The sequence below is a fragment of the Syngnathus leptorhynchus genome, chromosome 15, assembly GCF_054491065.1.
Source record: "Syngnathus leptorhynchus isolate UIUO chromosome 15, UIUO_Slep, whole genome shotgun sequence".
In the NCBI taxonomy this organism is placed as follows: domain Eukaryota; kingdom Metazoa; phylum Chordata; class Actinopteri; order Syngnathiformes; family Syngnathidae; genus Syngnathus; species Syngnathus leptorhynchus.
The window spans coordinates 10,151,549-10,170,190 of NC_141209.1; the positions used below are offsets into that span (position 1 = coordinate 10,151,549).

At 43.8% G+C, this 18,642-nt stretch overlaps 1 long non-coding RNA gene and 2 other non-coding genes across 5 annotated transcripts; 1 reads left to right on the forward strand and 2 right to left on the reverse strand.

Annotated features, from left to right (window-relative positions):
• Nucleotides 1-3,479: 3,479 nt before the first annotated feature.
• On the reverse strand, nt 3,480-3,673 carry LOC147045673 (U2 spliceosomal RNA). The gene has a single exon (XR_015068400.1). It is a non-coding gene; the product is annotated as a U2 spliceosomal RNA (small nuclear RNA).
• Nucleotides 3,674-4,088: 415 nt separating this feature from the next.
• trnas-aga (transfer RNA serine (anticodon AGA)) lies at nt 4,089-4,170 on the reverse strand. Its single transcript has one exon. It is a non-coding gene; the product is annotated as a tRNA-Ser (tRNA).
• Nucleotides 4,171-16,731: 12,561 nt separating this feature from the next.
• Nucleotides 16,732-18,623, forward strand: LOC147045675 (uncharacterized). 3 transcript variants are annotated; one of them, XR_015068353.1, is made up of 5 exons: nt 16,732-16,830; nt 16,967-17,053; nt 17,299-17,423; nt 17,572-17,635; nt 17,693-18,623. It is a non-coding gene; the product is annotated as an uncharacterized LOC147045675 (long non-coding RNA). The 3 variants fall into 3 exon arrangements; XR_015068354.1 differs by having other exon boundaries at nt 17,708-18,623; XR_015068352.1 differs by lacking the exon at nt 17,693-18,623 and having other exon boundaries at nt 17,572-17,660.
• The last annotated feature ends 19 nt before the right edge of the window (nt 18,624-18,642 follow it).

Below are 18,642 nucleotides of genomic sequence, written 5' to 3' on the forward strand. Positions count from 1 at the left end.
CAACACTTAACACAAGTTTCTCTGTCCCAATCCACGCACTGGCGCACCTAACAATTTTGCGAGTTCGTTCTGTCAAAGAGAAGACCGGTAGATCAATCAGACCAAATTTACCAATTGTTTATTCCTAACAAAGCGCACTAATACAGGCCTGGGTCCCGGGTCCCTCACACTAAAACTCGTGCGTTTTTGTGACCACCAAAAGACGACACATTCTTCCGGGTTGCCCAGTTTTAAAGAAACACAATATGAATATTAAAGCATGCAAAATATTGTGTGATGATTGGTCGATGGCCATCTCCTCCCCGTCGAGGTGTCATCACTGTGGTCAGGGTGTTGGGTTTTTTCCTCTCGAAGCCCAACCACCTGACGTGGTGTTGTTCTTTGTTCTCGTTCCTCGCCGACCTTGAGGTGTTATTGTCCGGTACTCCCTTCGTCCCGTACCATCCCGTACTCCCTGTCTCGGCCTGTTTTACAACACTTCGCAGAAAACAAGTTCACGCAGTGTGGCTGCACATTCCTCACCCCTCACCAATCCACACAAGCACTCCAATACTAGATATTATATTAATATGATTATATGTTTAACACAACCTTAAAAAATATGTTTGCAAACTGCTGAAAGCACATTTCCCTTTATGTCTCAAGAAGACCTGGGGCTGGGTCTTCTTCTGCAACGAAAAAATGCAGCAAAAATCATCTTTGCATAATCTCAAGGTCACCAGTGAGTCACTCAATATATGTGCTCACTCACCAGGGACAGTCATTACTGAGGTCAAGACGGTCGTGCCGTTTCCTTTTTCCTTAGGTGTTAGCAGACTCAGACATTTTCTTTACCTAAATGTCAGTGGTTTGAAGGAAGCCTTTGTTAATCACAATCCATTTTAGGGCGTTCGATCATTTATGGTGGTACCCATTTGAATTTAAATCTGTCATTTTACTTTAGGAAGGAAACATTTCTTAAAAATCCATACTTGTGATGTGCGAGGAACAACAATCTGGAGCATTCTTCAAAAGGACGGACCAACAGCCGACAAAAATGCACAGTTCCAGACTACAGTTGATAATGCTCAAAAGTCGTATTGTGTCGCGGGATGCTGATGCTTGTATCGAGTATTCCAGGAAGTGTTCAGTGCAGCTTGCATCGAGGCATGTATCATTATGGAGTGGAGACCTCATCGATGAAAGAGGAGGCTTCGTCTGCTCGACGGGTGCCGTGATTGGCTGACACACAGACGAGGCTTAGTCTGCTTGACGGGTGCCGTGATTGACTGACATATAAAAGCGGCAACGCGTCCCCTGTCTTCCCCGCGCAATTCGAGTTTCTGTGCGACAATACGAGATTTTTTGCTAACAAATCGTTTTCATGGAGCCTAAGAGAAAAAAAGAAACATTCCCCAGTAGGATAACATTTTGATCTCTTTTCCCCAAATAAGGTGTTCTTTTGTATGGTGCCCCATTTCATGGACGTTTGCATTTATGTCTTGCATTCTTTTCCAAGGTGTCCCTGATGGTCCAGTGGTTAGGATGCGGAGCTTCCACAGCCCCGTCTCCTGTTTTTGATTCCCGGTCACGTCAGGCTATTTATTGTTTTTGAATAAAAACCAATAACTGTTAGGGTTTATAAACTATCTTGATCGTATGATTATGTTGGGATGTAGACTAGAATGATGAACTTTGTTTGAACCTTTTACCTTTCCTTGACTCTGAAAAGTTTAACCATTCAGTTGTTGACACTTTCCAAATGGTGTGTTGTTTAGTTAGTCATCTGGAAGGCTCCACTAGGTTTTATTTCCACGACCTCGTAAAACAATAAACCGGGACCCTCTGAAGTGGTTAACCATTTGCTGAGGTGACCATCACACATGTCAAATGTCACCCCCACCTTGGCCACTCTCACCCCCACCCTTCTTCTCTCAATAAATACTCTCTTGCATGACTCCAACGGCAGACTTTGTTCGGACATTGCTGTATCTACAGTAACGAACAAACTCTCCACTTGCAAGTGTTCAAAGGGCATACTGTCTCCCGTGTGGTTCTTGCAAAATAAGTTAGAGTCAGAACATCCCTAACAATAACCATCCCCCTCAATTGCACAAGCACTCCTTTACTGTTCACAAGCACAATCGCAAGTACAGGCCATCTTCATCCATCAGTCTTTCCTTCTTAAAACAGGAGACCTTCAAAACAAAATGTGTTCCATCAACTTTTAGTGTCTTGATAGACAATGATGGTATTTATTTACATATTGAAACACAATATTTCACCTCCTTCAATGTTACACGTGAATGCACATACAGAGAGAAATTGTATTCATTTTGATCAGGCTACATGAAGCGAAATATAAAGGTGAATGTAACTCTCATTAATGGAATGAATGACTCCTTTTGACCAGCAGGAGGGTTTATGTGCCGCCCTCAAGAAATAAATCTGTTTGCAAACAGTTTGGTGGGAAAGCCTCAAATCCCAAGGTAGCCTCATGTGTCCATCACTATTCATTAGCGTTTGGTGTGTCACAGCACTGTAAACCTGGAATATGTTTTGAACAGTAAAATTGGGGAAGAGAGCGAACGCAGCCCCTCATAATTGGATTAAGTTCTTCAGATGCCCACATTTGGAGAGACCGTAAGGGTCAGTACAAACGTAGTGCAATTACAGGTGGGGGGTTGATCCATTTTCTTGCGCATGGTGTCTCGCTTGCCTGTGGAGCGTGAGGTTTCCAAGTTGCCGGGCCCAACTCTTTACCGCGCACGCCATCTTCAGTCACGGGCTTAATTGCTACAAACGTGTGGCACAAATACACACTCAGTGGATGAAACAGGATTCCTAGAACTGTTTAAATAGTACCTTTAGTCGTTACAAAACCAAAGCATTATAAATTAAGTAATACCCCCACGCCTTTGTTCACCTCCTTTTTCTTAGAGTCGCCATCTAGTGGTGATGGCAGCAGCCATAATAAACCATAAAAAATGAAGTAAAATAATATATCTGCAAAAACATGCCCATCATGCATTGCCTCTTTTAACTTGAGAACCCTAAAACTATGACTTTGTATTTATTGAAAATCTCCAACATTACCACTGAATTGTTTTTTTTCTGAACAAGTTTTGAAAATGACATTTTCCTAAAACTGTGAGAATAAGAATTTTAATAAAAATTCCTGGAACAATGATAGGAAAATCTCAGGCAAAGAAACATCCATCCATCCAGTTTCTGTACCGCTTTGTCCCCACGGGGGTCGCGGGCGTGCTGGAGCCTATCCCAGCCGTCATCGGGCAGTAGGCGGGGGACTTTTAGAAACACATTTTAATTGCTGTATATTTTAGAACGGTTACGTAAATTCATGCTGCCTCTCAAGTCGAAACGTCTTACATTTAGATTGGATGCTATGAAGTCATAATTGACTGCTTACTCCTGTAAAGCGGAATTTGACTTTGACTTTGTTTTTTTTATATCATACGAACTATTGATTTGACCAGTAGAGGGGGTGCACCGTTCCTGTAGGTAATGCAATACCAGATCGATTCGTGTAGTGGATTGGGCAAGCCCCTATTACACCTCCCTATTCCAAAAATCTATTTAATATGTGGTCCCCATATAGGGGCCGTCTCAGATATTAAACTGATAAGAACAGATACTACAGTTTTGCATGCTTCCCCTTGAAGAGTGCATAAATGTGTATTTTGCCCTGATATCCACACAGTGGCAGTCAGTGGATGTAAAACTAAGAGAGATCTCTGGAGAAGCTGTTGCTCCCTTGGACCCATGTCCATTCACTGAGCATCTGATAAACATATTGAGTAAGAACACAAAAGACACTCTCGACTCTGCAGCTGCTATTTTACAAAGGAGCGAATCCTGGTTCCTTACAATAGAATATGGTCCAGAGAAAGTAATGTCAGTAAAATTCCAAGTTTGTTGTCGTGGCCGAGTGGTTGAGGAGATAGACTTGAAATCCATTGGGGTCTCCACTCGCAGGTTTGAATCCTGCCGGGAACAGATGTCACTTGCTGTACACAGCTTTGGTTGTCACATCGTCAAATTTCACCTACTATCTTTAACGTTATCGTCTTTCTATCCTAAAATGGAAGCGTTGTCGACAGGATTCGACCCTGTGCGGGGAAACCCCAATGGATTTCTAGTCCATCGCCTTACCCACTCGGCCACAACAACTTACACATTAAGTTGCATGCTGGCATTTTATCAGGACGGAGCAAACCCGGGTTCCAGCACGGCCTGAGAAATTAACACCTGGACAAAATGTTGTCATGGCTGAGTGGTTAAAACAACATCTGTGTTATGGAAGAGAACGTCGACGATGTTCACAACGGATTTCACTTGACTGTTTTTTTTCAACACATGTAAGTTCAGCTCATATTCAAAATGTCAAGAGCATGTTTCATTTTAACGCTACATCATTCTATGGCAGCACTGAGCCTAAGTCAGCAGGATTTGAACCTGCACGGGGAGGCCCCAAGGGAATTCTTCATAGGGTACAAAACTGAAACAGAATAAGCCAATATTGGTAGAGGAAAGGTTTCATAAGTCTTCAAAGCATCTGCTGAAGATTTGTACATGATGTGACCGACTGTACTCACAACTGCTGTAAACTGTGTCTGGAGGTCGTCAGAGGCGGCACAGAAGAAGGTCTCCGACACCAGCGGGACTACCACTTACCGGGCTTTGAACCTTACTCTACAGAAAGTCATCCAAATGGCCGAGTCAGTTCATTTCAAAGAAGCCACCTTTATCTTCTGAATCCAATTCCTCACACGAGACATTGAGAAGAGATTCCACAGTTCCCTTTGGCACCTCTCCTGCAGACCCATCAGGACTTGTTCACTCTCAACCATCTCCTGCACCACGCCTTCCACCTTCGGAAGGAGATCCATGACGCGCTGACGACAAATGCCCGTCTTACTGCAAGAATTCAACGAGCAAAGAGTGTGTGACTCTACAGAAAGTTTGATGAGGGTCGATTCTTTTGGATCGTTTTTTTTTTTTTTCAGATATTTTAAAGCAAAATGTTCCTAAATTTGATCCTGCTCCAAAATATAGGCACACTCTCTGCGGGATGTGGAGACGTGGTTAGGAACTATTAGGACTTGGTTAGAGGGTTGTTTGGACTTGGTTAAGAACTGTTAGGACTTCGTTAAGGACTGCAATGAAAGACGAAGGAAAGCAATTGCAGTATAGAAGATTACATTCGACTATTCATTACAGTACACTCACGGTTTTGTCAAATAGATGTTTTAGCAATTTCTTCTGCTCTGAAGTGGATGTAAGCGTACATCAGTAGCTGAGGTGTGTATAGAAGTCTCAAAGCGTCCTCTCATAGAACTGCACCGCTTGTACCACTAGACGCGAGATTTCCTGACCATCCCCTGAACAACGCTGCTCTGGGTGCCAGATGGAAAGTTTCATTTCATGAAGACACAAAAAACGCACGCACACACACACACACACACACACACACACACACACACACACACACACACACACACACACACACACACACACACACACACACACACACACACACACACACACAGCAGTGACTCTCCAATACACATAGATACCAAATAGTCAGGTGACGCTTTCCCGCCTTTTCCAGACAGTATAAAACCTTCTGACGGGGAGATCGGGGGAGTTGTTACATCTGCTGAAGTGCCATGTGGACTGACTGCCATCAAACCACCCAAGATCTTGCCAATAAAGAACCAAACATTACTTCACATCTTAGTTTTCCTGACCCAACAACGGACATCATCAACAACACGCAACAGCCGTTGGTGGAATCGAACCGGCACTTTCCTAACTGTGAAGCAGACGAGCTAACCAGTGCATCACCGAGCCGCCAACGAGTATGAATTTTACTATATTGAGTCAAATACAAGCCAGATTACAGATACAACAATTTAAAACCAACCTTCGATGAGGATGGGATTTAAACCCATTCGTGCAGAGCACAATGGGTTAGCAATCTATCACCTTAACCTCTTGGCCACCTCATCATGTACATCTTGCGTTGACACATCACGTTATGTACGTTGTGCCAAGATACTTCGGGGGCTGAAAATTTGACGAGGATGCGATATGAAATGATGAGTGGAGAGCACAATGGAGGAGCAACCCATGGCTGAATATCTTAGCCACCGCATCTCATGCATGAGTTGTATGGGCGACACAATATGGTATGTACGGTGTGGTATAAGCCGCAAGGTAATATGATACGATACTTTAGATGTGAAACGAACGAGAGGTAAGCCACAAAAGAAGCGACACTGTCAACAAAGAAAAGGTTTTTTCAATGTTGTCTCACCCCAAATCTTTGGGATCATCGGATCTGCGCATTTGGATAGTTCCACCAACATTTTAACATCAACATACTTTCATGGTCTGCCTGCGCGTCCTGGCTGACGATCCTAAAGGTTTTCAACTTATTCTATGCTTCTGCATATAAGCCATGGTCGTGTCTGCGTTGTGGCTGCAGCGACTACGGTTCAAATCTGGGTCATGGCATAATCAAATTACATTGTTGAATTTGTCTGCTGTTTACTGTTGCTAAATAGTCTTCCTTTGGACAATGATAATTTTCCACACAAGTTTACAGTTGATAGCCATAACTTGTAGGGTGAGTGCCACAATGGATCCCGCATCATAGCAGATTCAAGTAATGTCGCCCATGTTTTATTTTATTTTTTTCATTTTTGCAAAAGTGTTACAAAAGTGTTATGCGTTGAAGTGACTCAGACACTATCAACAAAGAAGTCTTTCCAATGTTGTCTCATCTAAAGTCTTTCGGATCATTGGATCTGCGCAGTGAGATAGTTCCACCAACATTTTAACATCAACATTCTTTCATGGTCTGCCTGGGTGTCCTGGCTGAAGATCCTAAAGAAAAGACCTTAAACCTATTGTATGCTCTTGCATATTGGTCATGACCGTATAGCATTGTGGCCGCAGCATCCCTGGAACGAATCTGTCATTAAATTAAATGAACTTGCTGAATTTGTCCATTGTGCACTGTTGCCAAAAAGCCTTCTGTTAAAAACAAGCTTCCAGACATTACGTCCACCTACGTTTTAACATCAACTTTATTTCATAAAGTTCTTCTTACTTCATCTTGGCTAAAGTCTCTCAGGCGTTCCCATCTTTTTTTAGGCCTGGCTGCCACGAGGCAGCGGTAGACACACAATTATGGCCCTGACAGGATACGCGCATGATATTAATCAGAATTCATTAATCACCGAAATGCAGTCCTCAGGTCCATGTCATATTCGCTACCAATCGGAATGTAACCAAGTGAGGTAATTTGATACGGGACTTGTTGGTCTCAGGGAATGATTCTCGCTTAAGCTGCGAGAGGTCCCGGGTTCAACTACTTACTTTGAAACACTTCTGTCACACTCTGCCATTTTTGACAGGCCAATGTCACATGCGCATCATTTACAAGCTGTATTCGTGTGTCACGTGATGCGAATTTGATCACAGCTAAGGACTACCAAATGGAATGTAAGAGTCAGCATGGTTCCAACAAAAGTTAGTGATATATAGCAGTTTTCATCCAGTCTCAAATCAGGTACCACATCATAGTTGCAACGCAAAATCATATTAATGTGTCATGGACTTTGCAAAGGAACCAACAATGACAAGAACGATCAGAAGTAGCTGTTTCCACCCAGTCTAGAATTCTGTACCTTTCACGTGTTAGGCGAATGTGATATCCATTACACTATGGAAACATCTGCTGCAATGGTGTACCTTACTTGCTGGCGCAAAGGTGGGTGCTACTGGACAAAAAGGGCGCACCTGAACAAGCGCTACAGTAATCCCTCGCTACATCGCTACATAATGATAATAAGAGTTCTAAAACATATTTACAGTGTTGTACCTTGTCATAGATTTTTTTTGTAATAATAAAAGAAGTCTAAAAACATATTTACAGTATGCACACTTGTACCTTGTTATAAAAAAATATTATAATAATAAAAGTTGTTCCAAAAACATATTTACAGTATGTGTTAAGAATTCTCCACGTTATTTATTTTATTCAGCTGTGCTTTGATTTGAGGCAGGGAGTTCTAACTAACTAACTAACTAACTAACTAACTAACTAACTAACTAACTAACTAACTAACTAACTAACTAACTAACTAACTAACTAACTAACTAACTAACTAGGCCTAACTAACTAACTATCATAGAAGGACTTTTGACTTATGATCTGGCTCTCCCTGTGTGGAGTTTGCATGTTTTCCCCAAACCTATGTGGGTTTTCCCCGGGTGTTCCTTTCACATTACAAAAACAAGCTTGGTCAGCGGATTGAGTAATCCAAATTGCCCATAGAAACAGCAATGTTACTTACTTACTAGTTTACCCAAACATACGTATATACTTCATCATATCAATCAATGTGTAAATACTCTTATTAATTTGTCCAAACATTGTTGCTCAATTAGAGCCCAGACACAGCACACAGAGCTTTGTGACTTTCACAGACACATAGGCAGAGAGCACAGACACGGCACACAGAGCTCAGTTAAGTTTCATGACACATAGTCACAAAACATTCAGTAGATAACAGAACATTAAAGTGATAACAGAACAGATATCTAACTTATAAGGACATGCTTTTCCTTCCCTCCCATTCCCCTCCTAGTTCCTGATTTTGGTCAGTATAAAGCCTTCTGATCTGGAGTGTGACGTTGTTGTTTCATCTGCTGAAGTGCCTTGTGCATCTTGCAAAAAAAGAACCACCTGTCACTCCACCGCAAGGTGGCTAGATTTGAGGAGAAGGGCATGACTTATTTGCGAACGATTACAGAGAAACCTGGAATAGAGTGAAATGGAACGGAGTGGCAATTCTATTGACAATGTACTGTACATGTGAGGCAGTCGAACCAAATCCCAGACAGTTTTTGAAATTCCCCTCAGACAGATTTTTGGGGCTGAAAAGTAGGACATGTTCGGGGAAAAAGGGACGTCTGGTCACCGTAGCTTTTGTTGCACAGTTTTGAAGAGCAAATCAAAAGGATCATAAGACCGGTTACCACCTGGTTTCTAACCAGAGGCCTTTCCCGTGCGAGGCTTATGTGATAACCACTATACTATGGACACTGCGCTGACATACACAGCCTTTTGAAAAGCCAGGCAAAATTTCAACACAAGTGCGAAAATTCACTCAGTCTCAAATCAGGTACCCTTTAGTGAAACGACGCACAGCCTCGGCTCGGCAAATCGGACTTCAATTCCCCGACGCTGAGCTTATTTCTTTGTATGAAAAAATTGCTTTTGCTGGCACAGTTTTGAAAAGCAAATGAAAAGGTTCATAAGTGCCTGCTTTCTTCCTTGCGACTTATACCACACCGTACATACCCTATCATGTCGACCCACACAACTCATGCGGTGGCTGAGTTTCAGGGAATGAATTGCTACTCCATTGTGCTCTTCACTCATCATTTCAAATCACATCCTCGTCGAATTTTCATGATCTTGTTTCACATTCAAAGTACGTATATCTTGGCACAACGTACATACCGTGTCAACATAACTTGTCATCATTCAATATGAGTTCTGCACATTTGTTGCCTTAAAATACATGGTGATTAATATAGGCTTGTTTGAGACCACTAATTTCATACATCCAGTACCATCATTCAATATGATTTGTGCACATTCGTTGCCCTAAAATAGATTGTGATTAATATAGGCTTCCTTCAAACCACTGACATTTAGGTAAAAAAACGTCCAAGTCTGCTAACACCGAAGGAAAAAGGGAACGGCACGACTGTCTCGACCTCAGTCTTAAAATGACTGTCACTGGTGAGTGAGCATAAATTTTGAGTGACTCACTGTTGACCTTGATATTATCCAAAGAGAACTTTTGTTGAATTTTTTGGTTGCAGATCTGGGTGCTGACTGTAAACTTAGGGCTGGATGTCATTGAGACATTGGCTTTTGCTGCTGATCTGACAGTTGATTGATTGGTTGATTGATTGATTGATTGATTGATTGATTGATTGAAACTTTATTGATCCCAGGGGTGGGGAAATTCAGGCCCCAGCAGCATTCATACCACAGAGCGGGTATATAAAAGACACACAACTCAATAGGCTCCTATAAGGCTGCCACACAACAGCGCCACAAAGAAAGCCAATAAGTGCGTAGCCATCAAAGGAAAGCCAAAAGACAAAGGAAAAAAGTAACAGCGGCCAACCAGCCCGGAGTTCAAGCTTATTGTTAGACCACTCCAGTACTGTGTTGCCAGCAGAGAGAGCATCCAGCACCAATGCCTGCCTAATCTTTTCTGATGGGTCACCAATGTGATTATGCGTGATTAACATTACAAATAGAAAAAAATACTCGTCAAAATGTGGATACTCCAGAATTGTTTATACGTGATGTGACGTAAAGGCAGCATACAATTATGACACCATAATACCTCACTCTCAAGCTCATGGTTGGGACCGACCCTGTCTCACAGAGACAGCAGCCAGCACCAACGCCTGCTGAATCCTGCCTGATGGTTCACCAAAACCAAAACCCCTGCATATATTGTGGATTTAAACTCCTGTATAACAGCCGCCTTTCCCTTGTATCTACAACATCCTCCTACATCAGCCCCAGTTGTCAAGCCTAAGTGAGCACCCATTACCAGTGATGGCAAGTGCTCTTCAGATGGCAGTTCAAAGGCCTTCTGTTCAATAGGCTGAGGGGACAATGTACTTAGTGAAATTCCCCATTGATAGTTTATTGTGTACTTCCACAACTTCCTTGTGCATTGCACGGTAGACTCAGCCATCAGTTCTCTAAATATGGCGTCAGAGAGTGAGAAGCAGCGCATACCATGTCAAGACGTTTCCTAGGATCATTAACGGACTCTGTTCAATATTTGACACTGGCTGTAAGATGGGGTGCTCCAAAGAATATTGACGGGGACAGCTATCGGTGAGACCCAAGTTTCCTCCCCGTTCAACAGTATATTGTGAGCTACCATATTACATGTGTCCATTGAAACCTATTAGGACAATAATTGACACCTTTTCCAAGTCAACCTTAACATTATTTAGCATTTTGGTGAAAGCTAATTCTGGTTTCTAATTAGTTTTGTTTCGACAGTTTGACAAAAAGAAAACCAATGAGTTCGACAGCAATTTGTGATGGCTGGAGTCATCTTTCCAAAATCTGATAGGTAGCTGCTACAAGTTGCATTGGTAGTCCAGTGGTAGGATTCTTGCCTGCTACGCGGGAGGCTCGGGTTTGATTCCTGGTCAATGCAGTTTGCTGTGAGTAAATTCATACATACATACTCCACGGTCTTGAGCGGGTACAGATCCAGGTGGTTTTGGCTGCACCAGTGGACCAGCTGCCCCACTTCTTGTCTGTACGCAGTCTCGTCACCGTCCCGGATCAGTCCGATGAGAGTGGTGTCGTCCGCATACTTCAGGAGCTTCACCGAAATGTCGCCTGAGGAGCAATCGTTGGTGTAGAGAGAGAAAAGCAATGGGGAGAGTATGCACCCCTGGGGGGCGCCAGTGCTGGTGGTCCGCGTGTCAGAAGTGATGGTCCCCAGCCTCACATATTGTCTCCTGTTGGTCAGGAAGCTGGTGATCCACTGACAGGTGGAGGCAGGCACCGCGAGCTGGACGAGCTTCTGGTGTAGGATGTCGGGGGTGATGGTGTTGAACGCCGAGCTGAAGTCCACAAACAGGATCCTGGCGTACATTCCTGGGGTGTCTAGGTGATGCAGGATGTAGTGCAGTCCCATGTTGACCGGATCATCCACCGACCTGTTTGCCCGGTAGGCAAACTGCAGGGGGTCGAGCAGGGGGCCCGGGATGTCCTTCAGGTGGCTCAACACTAGCCTCTCAAAGGATTTCATGACCACAGATGTCAGGGTGACAGGTCTATAATCATTCAAACCTGTGATGGCGGGCTTCTTGGCCACTGAAACGGGTCAATGTGTTCCTGGCCTGCCTGAACAGGTCACAGTCCCCACACCTGTAGGCCTCCTCCTTGGCTTTGCGCAGCATCCTGAAGTTTGGTGTAAACCACCGTTAGTTGTATGTGCAGAAGATCATAGTCTGCACACACAAGTCCTCACAAAAGCTGATGTATGATCTCACAGTATCAGTAAATTCATGCAGGTCTGAAGTTGCAGCTTCAAAAACACCCTAATCGGTGCAGTCAAAAAAGTGTTGGAGGTCCTGCTTTGACTCGACTGTCCATTTCCCCACAGTCCTCACCACAGGTGACGAACTAAAACAGAAGTTTGTAGCTTCTGCCTGTAGGCTGGGATCAGATGAACTAGACAGTGGTCCGAGTCCTAAAGTTGCACGGGGCACAGAGCGGAAAAGGAGTGGGGGTGGGTGGGGTGGAGAACGCTCTTAGAACAGATGCGCTCATAACTATGATGTGGATTTTAAATGTCTGTAAAGGTTTCTAAAACAATTCTGAAATGAGGCTATCTGCTGTTCCTGTTCGTATATGCCTGCCTTCAAGTTTAGATACCACTACCTTTCGGGGGAGCATTAGAGATTAGGGTTAAACATAAGGAGGTTAAGGTTCGCGGGTTCGCAGGTTAAGGTTTAATTATTAGGGTTTGCTTATTGTTAGGGTTTTAGGGTTAGCGTTAGGGCTTGACGTTAGGGAATTGGGAGGCTTAGGCCAACCAGATTCCATTTATTCCATTAATCACTGACATTCAGTCTTCAGGTCCATGTCACATGGGCTACCAGTCATAATATAACGAGGTCAGCTGGTCTACTATGGGGCTCATTGGTGCAGGGGAATGATTCTCCCTTAGGGTGCCTGATTACCTGGGAGTAACTCCCGGACGAGCTCTTCTTTGAAACACTGTTGTCCATTGTTCTGTGGAGTGTTTGACAGGCCAGCGTTACACGGAATGTAACATGGTCTCATTGCAGCTCAATAGTTGAATTGTGTTCATTATGTCTTTATTAATGATAGCCATTCTGTTGGCCTTCATTGCGCCTCGTTGGTCTAGGGCAGGGGTGGGCAAACTTCTTGACTTGCGGGCCGAATTGGGTTCTAAATTTTAACCGGGGGGCCAAACCAGAAGCAGATGAATGTAGTGTTTGTGTGAAGTAATATCAATGACACTTAAAGGTCATTGCATAAAAGGTTTTGGCCTTTAGTAGGTAGTAAAGCATGGATATTCGAAAAAAAGCTTTTTGAAAACAAATGCATTTATTAACAGCATTAAAAAAATATTTCACCAAAAAACAACTATCAGTGATTCTCATTTAATACGACACCGTTATTATGAAGAACAGTTCCCATCACTTCAGCGGCTGTGTCAGATGGCCCGAATCAATGCATGGTGGATGACGGCAGTAATAAACACAGTGATATTTGAGAAGTGAAATAAAATTTGTAGGATTTGCAGACAGTGTGCAATCATTATTTAAACAAAAGTAGGCAGGTGCATACATTTGGGCACCCCAACAGTAAAATGACATCAATATTTAGTAGATCCTCCTTTTGCAGGAATAACAGCCTTGAGACCAGGGGTTCTTAACCTGGGTTCGGTCCTAGTCGGTCTCAGGTGTTTGGTAGAGCCTCCAATGCGGAGGTCCAAACACATCTGATTCATAAATTTGTGATAACGCATATCTGAACTGGTCTCGCAAAGGCAACAGCAGAAGTTGCACTAATTTGCTGGTATATTATTTTTTTGTGAATTCATGCATTGTGTTGGTTTTATTCTTTGAACAAGGGGATGTTTGGGGAAAAAATATAAAACATATTGTGAAGAAAGTGCAGGAAGCTGTAACGCAGGTAGAGAATTGGGGAAGGAAATGGGGTTTTAGATTCTCTGTAGATAAGACTAAATGTATGTTTTTTACTAGAAGGAAGGTTGAAGAGAGTATGCAGGTGCAGCTGTATGGAAAGAGCCTGGAGAAGGTAAAGTGTTTTAAGTTTCTGGGAGTATTTTTTGATGTAAGGATCACGTGGAGGGACCACATTACATACGTGATTGATAAATCTAAGAAAGTTTTAAATGTAATGAGATGTTGATTGAACAGAGTGGGGAGCAAGTAAGTCATCTTTGAGGCAGATATATGTATCCTTGATAAGATCCAGAATAGAGTATGGGAGCGTGGTTTATGGGTCTGCGTCAAAGTCCCAGTTAGCTAGGCTGGATGTAGTTCAAGCGGCAGCATTGAGGGTGTGCACAGGGGCTGTGAGGTCTTCTCCAGTGTGCTCATTGCAAGTGGAGGTAGGAGAAATGCCACTCAGTTTTAGAAGGAAGCAGCTCCAGGCTAATTACTGGGTTAGCCTGAGGTGCCAAGGGGATGACCATCCAGTTAAGTCGGCATTTCAGGCGAGCTGGGAGAGAGGGGCAGGGAGAAGGGAAAGCTTTGGGTGGACTGGGGAGACAGTGGCGCAAGAGGTGGCTGTTTACGGCATAAATTTCTGCCCAGTGGTATTGTGGCCAGTGACTCCTCTGTGGCAGCTGAGGGCCCCAGAGGTTGATCTAAAGCTGCTTGAAGTCAAGTTAAGGGACAAAGAGGCAAATCTGGTGCGTGAGTTTCAATGCTGGGTGGTGGAGAACTACACTGACCATATACTAGCCTTTACGGATGGTTCAAAGGACCAGGAAACTGGGGCTACAGGGGCAGCATTTTACATAAACAAATTAAATGTACAGTCACGTAAGAGAACATCGGACAATCTAAGTGTGTCCACTGTGGAATTGGCTGCTATCCTGATGGCAGTGCAATGGGCGGAGCAACTTGTAAATTGTAATTTCTTGGTGTGTAGTGACTCTGTGACTGCAGTTAAAAGTATTGGGAGGGGCAGTTCTCTGAGCCGACAGGACCTTATTCAGGAAATTCTTTTGGCTGTTAGGGATGTCGCAGCGAGGGGGGTTAAGGTAGCACTGATGTGGGTTCCAGCACATGTGGGTATCCTGGCGAATGAGAGGGCTGACAAACTGGCAAAAGAGGCAGTAAAAAAAGAGCGTGTGGAGACCAACATAGCACTGTCTAAGACTGAGGGTAAAAGTATTGTGTGGAGGGAAGTGATGCTGCAGTGGCAACAGCAGTGGAAGCAGGAGAGCAAAGGGAGGCACCTGTTCTCAGTGTGTAGTAGAGTGGCTGAGTCAGTTCATGAGTGTGGGAGAGGAGGGTGGAAAAGGAAGGATGAAGTCATTATTGCCCGACTGAGGATAGGACATACTTTTCTTAACAGCACTCTCCACCTTCTGGGGAAACACCGGGATGGGCTGTGCTCTGAGTGTCAGGAGGAGGAGACGGTGCAACATGCGCTGCTTTCCTGTAGGAAATATTATGGGCAAAGGGTTGAGTTGGTGGAGAAGCTGCGGACAGAAGGGCTTGAGGGAATATCGATGAAAACCATTCTGGAAGTAGGGTCAAGTGGGAGGGGAAAGCGCTGTTTTTTTGAGTTTTTAAAAAGCACTGGTCTGGTGAGGAGAATTTAGTGTTGTGATGTAAAAAAAAAAAAAAGTAGGGGCGGCAATGCAACTAATAGGATGCAAGCTGCCGTTAAACCCCAACGAAGAAGAAGAAGACCCAAAATTGTATCGTTCGTTTGTGCTTTGTTTGTGCAGCAAAAATTTTCGTTTGTGCTGCTCTGGTTTCGTAGATATTAGACATTTATTTTTATCGCGATGACGTCACACAGGCCCCCTTTTTCTCCAAATGGACCCAAAATGGTACCGTTCGTTTGTGCTTCGTTTGTGCTGGTTTGTGCAGCAAAAAGTTTCGTTTGTGCTGCTCCGGTTTCGTAGATATTAGACATTTATTTATATCGCGATGACGTCACCCCCCCCCCCCCCCCCCTTTTTCTCCAAATGGACCCAAAATGGTACCGTTCGTTTGTGCTCTGTTTGTGCTGGTTTGTGCAGCAAAATTTTTCGTTTGTGCTGCTTGTTTTTTTTAGTTATTACACATTTAATTTATAGCGATGACCGTATGTCGTCGCGAATGTCAATCTCTTTGAATGCTCCCGATGCAAGGTAAACAAGGTAAATATGTTCTTAGCCTTTTTTTGTTCTTTTTAGCTTACAGAAAACTTTCACTGCGGGAAATGGCTTCTAGTGCTTTTAGTGCTTTTAGTGTTATCATGCTCATTGATTAATTTACTTGTTATCAATAAGCCTATATGATAATTTATTTCAATTACATCTGACGTGAAAAAGGTTCACCGCAACCTAAATTACCTGGTGAGTCTATGTCTGTTCCAAAACATTAATTAATGCAACAATTAATACATGTATGTGAAGTTGATGACAGCGAGAAAAAGAAACTTGAAAACGTGAAAAAATAACTTTATTTTTCAAAGGGAACCTTATCAACACTTTTTTTTTTTCAACAAATCAAACAATGCATCACTGCACTGTGTAGAACACAGCATGTGGGAAGATCTTAGTATTTACTGATGCTGCTTTCACTCCACTTCCCAGGTCATTATAGATCTCCCAGGCATATGCAGTCCTCCTGCAGTATGCCACATCATGCACAAGAGAATCCTGGGTCGGTCCTGGTTCAAAGCCAATGACTGCTCTCAAAGTAAAAGTTTTTTCTTTTAGCTCCAGACTGGAGGGAAATTCAAGTAAGGTAACTTCCTTTCAACTGCTACCAAGGTCAGTGTCAAACCACACAAACTCTCCCAGTTTGTAGCTGTGAGTAACATTACCTGAACACACATCCTTGCCTGTTCTGTTGTCCTGTGTTTTGAATGAAGACGGACACTGGGAAGGATTTTCAATTGGCCTGAGGCAGAGAGAGTCCGAAAGGCTGAGTTCCTTTTCAGCAGCAGTCTGAAGATGAGCCATGCCGCAGGTCTGCAGGACAGCAATGTTTACACAAACAAGTGAAACTTGCCTTATTACTTGTTGGCCTAAATTGCAGTACTGTGAGGAGCATTGTCTTATCAAATAAACACTTGGGATATTCCTCATTGCACTCTCAATTACAGTGGAGACGTGGCATTGTGCATCAATTTGGAGAGCACCAGAGGTCAGGAGGACAGGTTTGAATATTTCTCCCAGCAGTTCTGCCCTCAGTGAGTATACCTGTGGGTTCACACCCTGTGTTGTGATGGTTTTCACCAGGTGGAGGAATTGGTTCCCACGTTCATAGTTCAGAACAGTCTTTTCAAATGAAGAACTTTCACAGAAAGAACAGCATAAGCATTGACAGACTGCATCAAATGCACAAGTATTGAGCACAGAAACTTTTGATGTGCGAAGTTTAACAGGCTGTTGATGGTTCCCGTTTTTCAACAATGGTACCTTGACTTTTTTCCAGCCCACTTGTGTATCAATATGCAGCCATTCAGGACAAGGAGAGAGATATGAAGTTGTCTTTCTTTTTTTCGGTGGGACCGCTAAACCTCTCCAGTTTTCAACTGCATTGTCATCCATTGGAAGACTGTGAGTAGATGCATCTGGCTCCCCTCCAGGATGAGATTTTTTTCCCCTTTTGTTTACTACTTCAGTTTGAGAAGTAGTGCAGACATTGTCAGGCTCTTTGACAGTCGTGGCATCACACGCATCTTTTTCACTTTTTTGTTTTGCACAGCAAATCCGCATGTTTCCCTCAATGAAGGAAAGATGACGAGCAACAAACCGGTCCACACGAATGGGTAGGCTTTCATGCTTGAAAAGGCCTTTTTTTATGTTTTTCAACTCTGCTTCAACAGCCGCGGAACTTGCAGTGATGCTGGTGCTTTTAAAGAGAGGGACCATTATTGCTGTCCAGAGTGGCAAGTAACTTCCAAGTCTTGTTATGTGGGGAATGATCTCAGGGAGGAAGTGGATGTTGTCCCGATCCCCATCAGCCATGGCAAGTGACCTGCTCTCCTCACATATTTCTGTCACCCACTGTCGGAGATTAGTCTGGATGTGCTGATTTAATGCATCACCTGGTTCTTGTCCCTCAACGTCCTCATCTGAAATGGGGACAAATTCTTCTGCAATTTGCGCTCTCAAGTATTTCTTGGACTTTTCTGATGGGATAGGTGTTAGGGTTTATAAACTATCTTGATCGTATGATTATGTTGGGATGTAGACTAGAATGATGAACTTTGTTTTAATTACCTTTCATTGACTCTGAAAAGTTTAACCATTCAGTTGTTGCCACTTTCCAAATGGTGTGTTGTTTAGTTAGTCATCTGGAAGGCTCCACTAGGTTTTATTTCCACGATCTCGTAAAACAATAAACTGGGACCCTCTGAAGTGGTTGACCATTGTCTGAGGTGAAGCCGTCCACACCGTCCGACCTCTATCCGAAAAGCCTTCCCGACCAACCGCGGTCGCAGGGGCGTCTGTCGCTCCGCATCGGGGGGGGCGTATGGCTTCCGCGCTACGCGCTCTGGGCTCGGGGGGGCCGCAACGGCTGAGTCTGACTCGCAGCTTCCCTCCCGGCCGTCAGCAACAGTGCCGATCGCGCCTGCCACCAGCTCCCTCAATGACGAAAACTGCCGGTCTCCGTCTGGAGGTCATGACAAACTTTTGGCGAATATTTTCTAAGTGCCACCGGCTCTGCGTGGCTATGGCGTCCGCCCAACGCCAGTTCCCGGGTCGAACCCGGATGACGAAAACTGTCGGTCTCTGCCAGGAGCTCCCAGCCAACTCGGCGAATATTTTCTAA